This window comes from Perognathus longimembris, chromosome 4 (assembly GCF_023159225.1).
Source record: "Perognathus longimembris pacificus isolate PPM17 chromosome 4, ASM2315922v1, whole genome shotgun sequence".
Lineage (NCBI taxonomy): Eukaryota > Metazoa > Chordata > Mammalia > Rodentia > Heteromyidae > Perognathus > Perognathus longimembris.
In genome coordinates this window covers 71,947,860-71,960,222 of record NC_063164.1, presented here as the reverse complement: position 1 = coordinate 71,960,222, position 12,363 = coordinate 71,947,860, and the positions used below count along the sequence as shown (strand labels likewise).

Genomic DNA, 12,363 nt, shown 5'->3' with positions numbered 1-12,363 from the left:
TGAAATTTGAGGTAAATATTGTTTTTAGATTTTTTTATGAACTCTGATTGGATTGGTTAGCAGTGGTACTTCAGTATTTAAGTTCTTCAGAAATTATTTCCATTTTTCCTGTGGTTTAAAGGCTTTCAGTGATTTTATTCCTGCTTTTAATATAAATTTTGTATTTGAAAAACATCAAATTTTAGTTTACCTGAGAAAGAGAAATGAAGTAAATGACATAGATAAATTTCATGGGTCCTTATTTTCTTAATATAATGCTTTAATACAAAACTTTTTTAATACATGCTTTTTATGCAAAGTTCCAGATACTAAAACTAAATAGTCTCTTATGCTATTATAACTGATGATTGCATAGTGGATGGTATCTCTTCCAATAAAGTATTCTAGTGCCAAAGTGTTATAGCATACCATTATCAACCTCTGTCCACACTCGAGACTTGATAGTATCTTTGCTACCTATTAAAATCATTTTCCCTTGGGCATGTTGGAACTGTTCCCTTTATGTTGAACCGTATCCCTTTTCGTTAACCCTGATCTGCAAATTTAAATATAAGCACCTGGCAATAAAGCCATATCTTTGGGATTTCTTTATTTCGTGACTCTGGAAATGGACATGCCCTTTAAAGAGATTTTATAATTCATTTCTATGGAGATGTTAAAAGAGAGACTGTGTCTTGTAGCAAATTAAGCCTCATAAGTCAATGCAGCTACCTCACTTACTGGATGTGAATCTTCTTTTATACCTGAGATGGAATCAGAGAAAGCAAAATCTAAAGTAACTGGATGGCTGTAAAAATATTTGCTTGGGCTGCTGATAAGCCTTTTGCAGGAGAGAAACAACATATGGCACTGCCCTGCTAACAAGCATTGGTTCTAATAATATTCCAGGTAGATTAGTACCTAGGATATCTTGTAGTTGTCCTAAAATATTTCATGTGTGGTTTAACCTAAGAAGACCTTTTAGTAGGCATGTCTATTAAAAAAAATAAGAGAAAACATTGAAAGAATAGCATCAAAGTCCTTGGATAAGTTATTTCACAATAATTCTTTTCTCATGATCATAGTAAGTGCTCTGATCTTTTCAATTTAAGAACTCTTTTCCACATTAGGATATTCAAGTAAAATAGTGTGTTTCCAGCAAATAACTTCTGTTGAAAATGGTCTGATGTACTATTGCAATACTTCCTCTCTCATGACATACATCATGTTAAATTACTGATTCCTTTTTTTTTTTTTTTGCCAGTCCTGGGCCTTGGACTCAGGGCCTGAGCACTGTCCCTGGCTTCTTTTTGCTCAAGGCTAGCACTCTGCCACTTGAGCCACAGCGCAACTTCTGGCCATTTTCTGTATATGTGGTGATGGGGAATCGAACCCAGGGCCTCGTGTATCTGAGGCAGGCACTCTTGCCACTAGGCCATATCCCCAGCCCCTGATTCCTTTTTTTAAAAAAATGTTTTAGACACCATCACACAAAGTAAAGAGAGATGTGGTGGTAATTATAGCTAATTAGCAAACTTCATTTCATTTTTACTATGTGCTTCTCTGCGTCATATTGACAAATTGTTCATCTAATTTTACCTATGGTTGTTTCTTTTATTTTAACTTTAAGGTAACATTTTAAGATGCTTTTTAGTCCCTGATTTTAATTTTAAGTGATGTGATGTAAACAGTGGATGAAACAACATGGCAGTTTGTAAGAATGAACACTTAAACTAACTTCTCATCAAATGTAGGGTTTACTCATTAAACATTTTTTGTGTGCTAAAGAAACTATTTTTAATTGTAAAATCTCTACATGATAAAATGTTTTTAATACCTAATTCTATTATACAGAGATACTCATGTTGGAAATTATTCTTAATTCAGTGGCCTACATGCCTTTCATCTAATGCTTTCTTTAAATTTTTATAGTTTTAGAAATAAGCTTCTAGAAGTAGTAAATAGATTATGCCTGTAATCATAGCTCAGGAAGTTCATGATTTGAAGCCATCCTAGATAGAAAACTGCAAGAGATTCCATCTCCAAATATAACCAGCAAAAACCAGAACAGAGATTTGACTAGATACACCACCTACCAAGTAGACATTAAAGCTCTGAGTTTCGATGTGGTTCCAGCAGACAGAGGACAGACACAGGGGAAAGGGGGCACGGGGGCAAGGGAAGGAAGGAAGCAAGGGAGGGAGGGATGGAATGAGGAAAGGGAAGGGAAGGGAAAGGAAGGAAAAGTCAAGACAGTTTCACTGGTATGGAAATGTAAAGTACAGAAATAGTATTAAATAGGAACATAACTTTTGTTTATACAGTAATTCTTATTGCAGAGTAAAAACTGTAGTAGGACCACAAGCTAATAACTATCCCAAGTTAAGTAAAATGTAACTAAATAATAAACGTTAAAATATTGAGAATCACTTTTGTTCAAACATAGAATTACTAATATTTTTAAGTAGACTATGACATTCTTTCCTTTTCACAAACTGCTTTTCTATCTTTGTAAGTATATTGATGTACACATGCAGCCTTTTTTCCCTCAGTGTGCAAATTATGTGTTCATACATTTGGATTTACATGTATGTACACGAGAACATATGAATAATTGTCAGAAAGTCACATTTCCTATGACAGGTATTGACTTGTCTTTTTATAGTCTTATTTAGTCCTTCTAATCCAATGAAATAAATATTCTTGTTATTACCCTTTTTAGGTGAGAAGTTGGTTTATAGAGGAGAGGTAATTCTAGGGTTAGGCAGTAATAAATAGTAGACATGCAAAGCACATGATGTCTTACAATATTATGGCTATTAAAGATACCAACCAGGTACTTGTTTCTCCTGTTAAAAATCCAGATATTAAGGATAGTATATTTCTTGTCAGATAATTCCAGATAATTTCATTCCTTGAGTTTTTCAGACTGTTTTTTATTTTTGACATATATTCTGTTTTTAGACACTTTTTAAGAACAAAACCTATTGTTTTCTTCCTACAGATATTCCACAGAGAATACTCAAGTATCTTTTTTGTTGGTGGTTGTTTTCTATTTAGCGATAATGATTAAAAAATATATAGTTTAAGTTTGGTATCCTTTAAGTTGCATTCTTAAAAAATTGTTCATGATGAGCTCTGACATGAAATATGAAAGATAATATGAAGAAAATATTTAAAAAGTTTTGAAGCTAGGCACCATTGGCTCACTATAAAATAATAATAGCTATTCACTTGACTGAGATCTGAGAATAGAGGTTCAAAACATCCTGGGCAAACAAATCTATAAGACTCTTAATCTCTTAACCATCAAAAAGATGGAAATGGAAGCATAGCGCAAGTGCTTGAGCACCAGCTTTGAGCAAAATGTGAAACAGGAGAACATGAGGACTTAAGTTCAATGCCCAGTTTTGGCATGTGTATGCATGCATACACACATATGTGTGCGTGTGTCACACACACAGACACAATGTAAAGACAAAAAGAAAATAAAAGAAATAAAGACAAAAAGAAAATAAAAGAAAACAAAAGGCTAAAACCAATCTAACTCTTTGGGAGGAAATAACAGCATGTATAGGACATATATAATATAGGAATATATATAGCCCTATATGAAGATATAATGTGTGTGTGTGTGTCTCTGTGTGTGTGTGTGTGTGTGTGTGTGTGTGTATGGTAGAGTTCTTAGCTTTCAGCAAAAAAGCTCAGGAACAATGGTCAGGCCCTGAGTTCAAGCCCTAGAACTGGCATACACACACACAGATGTTTCATTACACACAGAGTTCTTCACATTGGGATGAGAGAGATGTAGATGCAAAACAAATTCTTGTTTTATAAAAAAAAATCAAGTATTTTGAATGTATGAGGCAAACTGCACTCATTGGGTTTACAGGTTAAACTTTTACTCCAGAAATTGTATCCATGTTTATATTACAAAATGAAACTAGCATATCTTTTTTTTGTGAGTTATTGAGGCTTAGTATTATTTTGTTATGAAGGTATAACCTATACAACAGCCACAAGTTTGAGTGTGATAAATGAGCAAATTTTGTTGGTTTCTCCATCACAGCGCAGATAAAAAGTATTTCAAATTCATGCCTGTAATATTAGGTACTAAAGGCTGAGATCAGAACACAGTTCAAAGCCGGCGCAGACAGAAAAGTTGAGAATATTGTCCTCAGTTGACTACCAAAAACCTGGAAGTGGAGTCATGGCTCAAATGATAGAGCACTAGCTTTGATCACAAAAAGCTCTAGGGTAGCACCCAGGTCCTGAATTCAACCAGGACCTGCACATAAAATGTGTGTGTGTGTGTGTGTGTGTGAGAGAGAGAGAGAGAGAGAGAGAGAGAGCGAGACAGACAGACAGACAGACAGACAGACAAGAGACAGGCAGAGACAGAGACAGAATGTATTTCTATCTCTTTGAACCTGGTACAGTGTACTTACTGCAGTGACTTTCTATTACTGTTGGCCAATTAGATTAGTTCAAGATCTTCCTGTGGTGGTGATGTCAGTGTAGATGAGTAGAAACCCAATATTGTCTCAAACTTAAGGTTTCCATTTTATGCTGAGGTTGGGGGCAGGGTGAGGGCATGGTTGAGAGTCTAACTATGTCAGACTAGCCATAAAATTTTTGTCTTGATGTACAAATAAAATTTGCAGTTAATGGGTATTCACATTATTAAAAATGGTGACTTTAAAGTTAGCTAAAGTTATTTTTCATAATTGGTATTCACATTATTAAAAATGATGACTTTAAAGTTAGCTAGTTAAAGTTATTTTTCATTATGGTTTTTCACAAGTCAAAGCTGTACATCCTCTTTTTTTTTTTTTGGCCAGTCCTGGGGCTTGGACTCAGGGCCCGAGCACTGTCCCTGGCTTCTTTTTGCTCAAGGCTAGCACTCTGCCACTTGAGCCACAGCGCCACTTCTGGCCGTTTTCTATACATGTGGTGCTGGAGAATTGAACCCAGGGCTTCATGTATACGAGGTGAGCTCTCTTGCCACTAGGCCATATTCCCAGCCCAGCATTCCTCTTCTTGTTCATATTGCCTCATCGAGCATGGTGGTATGTGCCTGTACTTTGGAGTATGAGGCAGAAGGGTCATAAGCTGTGGGCCATCTCTGATTATATATTATATATCAACCATTTTCCAAAAATCAAAACTAAACCTCTCAAGATTTAAGTACATGCTGTATTGGTATAATAGCATAGTATACAGCCATTAAACACGGCTTCCCTTGATACAGAAGTAAGAAATTTAATATTTAATGAACTATTACACTTAATGTGCAAAATACTATTCAAAGATGTAAATATGGAGGTCTCATCAAAACAATCTCCTAAAATTATATACTTCTTTCATCTCAATTTAAAGCTAATTCACCTCAGATAGATTATAAAACCAGGTTTTGGAGTCAGTAGTATTATTGGCAATGTCGTATAAGCCTATGTAGTTGGTACCAAAATGTTTATTATTTGGACTGGAAGTATGACTCATGAGTAGCTAGAGAAGTACTGATCTTCTAGACTCTGTTTTAGTCCTCCAGAAAGGATGACCTGAGATATTAAAATATAGAGGCTTCTGTAGACAGAATTTTGTGAAGACAGTGAAGCATAAGAGATTCTCAGTTGTTCATTAATAATTATACGATCACTAATAGAGATGTAGTAGAAAAGTTTTATGCAAAAGATTATTGATCACTACAGAAGAGGAGTTTATCCAGTAGAGTGTATCCAAAGATGGAGGGCTATAATGCATAGTGGCATAAGCCATGACTTAAGTTTTCAGCCAGATTTCTTTGTGTTTTGTTTTGTTTTGTAAAAAGTAGCAAGGGTAAATTTTGATTTACTGTGTGAAAGCAGAATGGACATCTAAAATGTTATTCACCCTACCTCTTTTCTTTGTCTCATCTCTATCCCATGACCATCTTACTTAGAGCATTATACTACATTATGAAAAATTGGAATAATTTTCCTGTGGGAGTTATACATAAAGGTACTGAAACTTTATGCATGCATATTTCTCTTTGTACATATTATAAGATATTATAAAGATACTGATTTCTATGGAGTTTTTGTTTCGTATTAGTTTATGTCAAACTATACCAGATCCATACGTCTCCACTGGAATATTATCTAATTTTTAATTTAATTCTGAAATAAATGTACTAATGATCAAAATAAATAGTCTGTGAAAAATGAGACACTAGTTTTTACCAGCTTGTTTGCTTGTAAATCCCATCTGCTACAGCTTGCACCTAGGATATTCACAAAAGGGCCCATATGTTAAAGGACAAGCCCCAGGGCTCAACTGCATTGGGAGGTGGTAGAGCCCCTAACAGGTGGGACCCAGGAGGATATTTTAAGTCATTGAGAGCTGGCCATTGGTGAGTTTGGTGCTTTTCTTAGTTCTTACCATGGAGTGAGTGGTTGTCACACATTTTGGCAACCTTATATACTGTCTCTCCATAGGTCCAGAAGCAAGGCCAACCAAACATCGATTGAAATCTCTTGAGAAGTTGCCTGAGGTACTTTGTTTCAGCAACAATAAGCTGACTAACACAACATACACAGTTGATTTCTCAATTTGCTTACAATTGTGGTCTAAAGACATAAATATAAATTTCCTTGTTACCCTACCCTGATTAAGAGAATAGGTTATAAAAGTTGAATGTCTGTTAAATTTTTTCTAGGCCACAAATAGGAAGTAATTTGAAATTTTAAGGTACTATTTGTTTTAGTGATAATAATGTTTCTGTGTTTCTGTTTTGAATCATAGCCCAGTGCCAGTTTTAAAATAGGTTGCATGTAGCCTAAAGATTTAGCAGTGTTTGATAGTATATCAGTCAGGATAGGCTACATTATAAAATGTGAAGAAAAAAAAACACAGAACCTCACTGCTTTCCTTGCATGTTCATCATGGTCATCAGGATCTCTACTCATAACAGTCACTTAGGGACCTTGTAACACCACCACCACTTCAATCATTACTGAAAATCATGCTGGAAAGAAAGAGAGGAGGAGTGAAAGAGGGAAGGGAGAAAAGAAGAGAATAGAAGACAAGATGGGGAAAGGAGGGGAGAGGAGATTAATACATGGATCTTAGAAGGCTCATATCTGCAATTAGATATTTCTACCCCGTGTTCACATAGCCAGTCATAGGAGGCTGGGAAATTAGTCATCTAGGTATCTAAGAGAAAAGGAACAGCCGCAGTTATAACTCAGAGGAGTTATAATAATGCTAACAGATCTATTATATTGCCAGTGCTAATGGATCTACTTAGTCACACTCATTTGCTCATATGGATGTCTGCTGTATTTGAGTCACCATACTAGGCAGTAGAAACGAGTGAGTAAAACACATTCCAGCTCTCCACTCTAGGTTCAGGCAGTCTTGTTGGGACAAAGACACATAATTCAGCATTAAAGATTGAGAAGATTTTGCACACTGGCCAAAATTGGTCTAAAACTTGTTTTATATATTACTTAGACTAAAAATGCCCTATGCATTTTTGAAAAGTCAAAAAAAGACAAATATTCAATATACTGTAAGAGAACTAGAGTTTCTAAAGAATTTACTATCTGAACTTCATAGCAAAGTTTCCCAACATGTTTTATAATATCTGTCCTTAAATTTGAAGCTCCTGTAACAAATTTTTGTCTAGCTCACTGTCGGTTAAAAGCCACAGCATTGTCTTACAAATTCTCTTAATAGTACATCTTTCATTGAATCTAATATTACATTTCCAAGAAAATAGGAATCTCTTCTTGTGTTGTTAGGATGGTTATTTTACTGGCTTCTTTAGTGAGCATTGAAGCATAGGTTGCCTACATTTGTTTTGATGCATAGATAGGTAGCCATGAGTTGTTCAAACTCCTAAGGTATCTTATTTAGATATTAAGTAATGATTTGTTTTGGAAAAAGAAGTAAAGTAAGGATACATGCTTTCTCAGAAAAATAAAACCTAAAACCCATTGTCTTTAGAAATCAGTCATGTAATAGAAGTAGGTCTAACAACAGATTTTTATGTTCTGTATATGGACTGAGCTACTCTTTTGAAGATTCTATATTTTAATTCAATACAAGGTATTGTTAAACGTACACGGCTTAAATGCACTCTTGCTACATAGGAAGAAGTTACTGAGATAAAAGGACAAGTAAGAATCAATTTTGATATTTACTTCAAAGTAAAAGACAGTTGTGATAGTATTCTGATTCAGATTGAGAAGAAGCAGATATATACATCAAGTTATTTTTAAAGCAATTTCAGAGAAAAACCTGAAAATATGTAATTTTTATAGCAAGAAAGAACAGTAAGCAGACTAAAAATAGATGCGTCCAGGTTATATAGACTATCAGTCCTCAGTCAGTTATGTCCTTACATATTGGCAAGACATTTAGATTGTAGGACTCTACTAGACATCATATTGGTTTTAAAATCCACTTAAGACCTGATTTGGAGAGTATAGATTGGCAATATCAAAACACTTTTTTTCCCCTTTATTGTCAAAGTGAAGTACAGAGGGGTTACAGTTTCATATGTATGGCAGTGAGTACATTTCTTGTTCAACTTGTTACCTCATCTATAGAATTCTTACACTAATAAAAAGTGTTCTGTTGAGATGCATATACACATTAGATTTGTGTAGATTTATAAACAAGATCTTTAAGGCTTGTTGTTTTAGAGCTTGAATCCATAACTGACTTATTTTTATCTAACTCTGAGTTACTTTCTTAACACTGAGCAAACTTTACATACTAAGTGAGTCCTAAAGTTTGTTGACAGATTAAAATGGCATAACCAACTCGCATACTGTATATCCTTTATATTTAATAGCTGCTTGTTTACTCATATGTTGACGTTGTATTTACTGGCTTCCTGCCTGTTAGAGACTAGCAAATTGTTCTATATAAACACATGTTCCAGTGTTTACTGCAGATTATGTACAACTCCTCATGACTGATTATTGATTACTGTCATATACGATTCTGAGATTATCACTTTACAAAAATCTTTTTGTGTATTCAGATCTCATATATATATATATATATATAATTTGCTTTGATCAGACTCCTCCATTACTCTCCCTAGTCCTCCCTCCTCTTTCCTAAACCAGTCCTAGTAAGCTGTTGCATTTTCATGATTTACATGTTATTTTGACCATATTCATCCTCCTTCATCCTTCCTACCCTTCCTCCTACTAATAGTATCCATACTAGGGCAAACACCCATTTTAAACCTTCCTGGCATTTTTTTTAAAAGCATTTTAATTGTTAAAAGGGGTTTCACTTACTCTCGCTTTACCTGAGCTCCCCACTTACTATTACTCAACAGGTTTCAGTAACTTGCCTTTTGTCAATTTCACTTGCCAATTCAATGTATTTTGGTATTGTTCATTCTTTAACAATCTCTTTTCCTCCAGCCCCCCACCCCCGCCACCTTCTAAGTCCCTCCAACAGTCCCACAATAATAAATGGATTGTACACACATACACAGATATACATGTATTTATACAATCTTATATAACCATATGCTAGGTATATTTGTGATCACCAGCACTTATTATTATGTTCCTGATGGTAGCTACTGTGATTAAATGAAATCTCCATATTTGTATTTGCATTTCCTTTATGGCCAGGTTGTTGACCATATGTTCATGTATCAATTGGCAATTTGTACTTCTTTCAAGAAGTTTGCCCTTGTAAATTATCAAAGCAGTATTGGGTCAATAAATTTAGTTTTTGAGTTCCCTGTATATACTGGTTTTTCATTCTTTGATGTATAGCTAGCAGAAAATTTTCTCTCATTTTGTATGTTATCTTCCATCTCATAACTATTTCCTTTGTTGTACACAGCCTTTTTTTTTGTTCAGTTCCCTTTGTCTATATTTACTCTTATTTGCTGAGTTCTTTTGAGTTCTACTCACGAAGTTACTGCCTTATGCCAATATGTTTTCATTGTTTCCCTATTCTTTTTTGTACTTCTTTCAACATTTCAAGTTTTACATTAAGATTCGTTATGTACTTTGAAATAATATTAGTACAGGGTGGGAGAAATGATCTAATGTTATTCTCCTGCTTGTAGATAACGAGTTTCCCCAGCACCATTTGTTGAAGAGTCTGTCTTTTCTGCAATGTAGTTTTGGGGTTTTTTTTTGGTTAAACTTCAACTTGTTATAGCTGCAAGGACTTGTTTCTGAGACTTCTTTTCTGTTCCATTGGTCTTCATGTTAACTTATATGCCAGTACTATGCTGTTTTTTTTTTTTTTTTTTTTTTTTTTGGCCAGTCCTGGGCCTTGGACTCAGGGACTGAGCACTGTCCCTGGCTTCTTCCCGCTCAAGGCTAGCACTCTGCCACTTGAGCCACAGCGCCGCTTCTGGCCGTTTTCTGTGTATGTGGTGCTGGGGAATCAAACCTAGGGCCTCGTGTATCCGAGGCAGGCACTCTTGCCACTAGGCTATATCCCCAGCCCACTATGCTGTTTTTGTATCCTATGGCTCAGTAGTACAATTTGAAGTCTGATATTGTAATATCTCCAGTATTATTTTTTTACTTAGAACTGCCTTGGTAGTCATATACTTCCATAGGAATTTTTGGATTGATTTTTCTGTCTGTGAAGTGTGATGTTGGGATTTTGATAGAGATTTCATGAAATATAAATTGCTTTCAGTAATATAGCCATTTTCACAATATTAATTATGTTGATCCATGACATCTTCTCGTGTCTTCTTCAATTTCCTTCTTCAGTGTTGTTTAGTGTTCAGTGTACAGCTCTTTCATCTCCTTGATTATGCTCCTTCCTAGATTTTATTGTTGTTATTTGAGGCTATTGCGACTGGAATTGTTTTCCTGATTCCTTTCTTAGCCTGTTTTGTTGAGGTTTTTTGATATGTAGAAAAACTACTTGCTTTTATATGTTGATACTGTGTGCTGAAGATACTTGCTTAGTATGTTGCCTGCCTTCATTTTTATTGTCCACTCCAGTGTATTTCCAGATCAAAATGATTAATGCTTTTATAATAGAATCAAGACAATAGAGGTAGAAATTACTAGTTGCCACCAGATCCAGTTGCAATTTCATAAAATTATGATGGGATATCAGCTGAAATATGAATAGTAATCTCATATGTTTTCCTTTTTTTGTGGTCCTGGGCTACATAATACTCACACCCTCCTGCTTACAAGGCAGGTTTTTGTTGTTTTGTTGTTTTTTTTAACGAACATTCTTCCAGCCCTTTTTTGCACTAGTTATTTTTAAGTTATTAGTTACTTTTGCCTGGCCATTGTCTATACTATCATCTCCCTATGTTCCTCTTCAGGTCATATATGACATGACAGACATGTGCCAACCTGCCTAGCTTCTTCCCATTGAGATGGAGTCTTATGGTCTTGTTGAGAAGGTGTTTCACATATATGCCTGGGCTGGCCTTAAACCACAGTTCTCACAATGTAAGGCACCATGTATCTAGGGTTGCAGGTCTAAGCCACCAATGCCCAGCATCTTTTCCGTGTGTGTGTGTGTGTGTGTGTGTGTGTGTGTGTGTGTGTGTGTGTGTGTGTGCGTGTGCATGCTAGCTCTGGGCCTGAACTCAGGGACTGGGTGCTTTTCCTGATTTTTTTTGCTCAAGACTAGCACTTGGAGCCACAGCTCCACTTCTGACATTTTGGTGGTTCATTGAAGATAAGTGTCTTGCAAATTTCTTAAACTGGTCTGGTTTGGAACTGCAGTCCGAAGATCTCAGCCTCCTGAGTAGCTAAGATTTTAGGCATAAACCGCCAAACCTCAGCAACTTTTCCAATTTTTATTCATCTACAATCTAGATCAGAAATTTGTGTTAAGATGAAAACGGTGCTAAAAATAATTATCTTTTTAAAAAATACTTGGCATCAGATTTTGAACCTAGCATTGTTTAATTTGAATCATTTGGCATTAGGTTTCTATTTAAAATTTGCTTAGGCTTAGAATGGACTTATTACTCTCATTCTTAAAGTTTTTAGAGAGAGTTCTAAGAGAAGGAAATATGTGCCCTGCTATTTTACCTATTTTTTAATCTTTTAGGTATAAACAAAATACAAAGTAATAAAAATTGTTAAAATAAAATTTAAGTCAAATTACTTGCAGTTATTACGTATAATGTTGAAAATTATGTAAATATACAACTACTTAAAATTTTAAAAATATTAGAAGGAAATTTAAAAATATGATGTGGTCATATTAAGAGGCTGATTAGAGAACTTCTAGATACAGATTCTTCTGAAATACATTTGTTACTTTTATGATGAGAATATGTTTTTGTAAAATTCAGTGTAGCAAGCTAAGATTAAATGTAGAAAGGCATTTGCTGATTCTAATTATAGAAGCTATTTCAAAAGCACT

The 12,363-nt window shown here is 34.9% G+C and overlaps 1 protein-coding gene and 1 long non-coding RNA gene across 7 annotated transcripts in view; one reads left to right on the top strand and one right to left on the bottom strand.

Moving 5' to 3' along the window:
* The window catches only part of Mbd5 (methyl-CpG binding domain protein 5), a 352,039-nt gene that overhangs the window by 43,198 nt on the left and 296,478 nt on the right, over nucleotides 1-12,363 (top strand). The window lies entirely within an intron of this gene.
* LOC125350699 lies at nucleotides 9,413-11,474 on the bottom strand. The gene is made up of 2 exons (XR_007210795.1): nucleotides 10,461-11,474; nucleotides 9,413-10,237 (listed from the first exon to the last, which is right to left on the bottom strand). It is a non-coding gene; the product is annotated as an uncharacterized LOC125350699 (long non-coding RNA).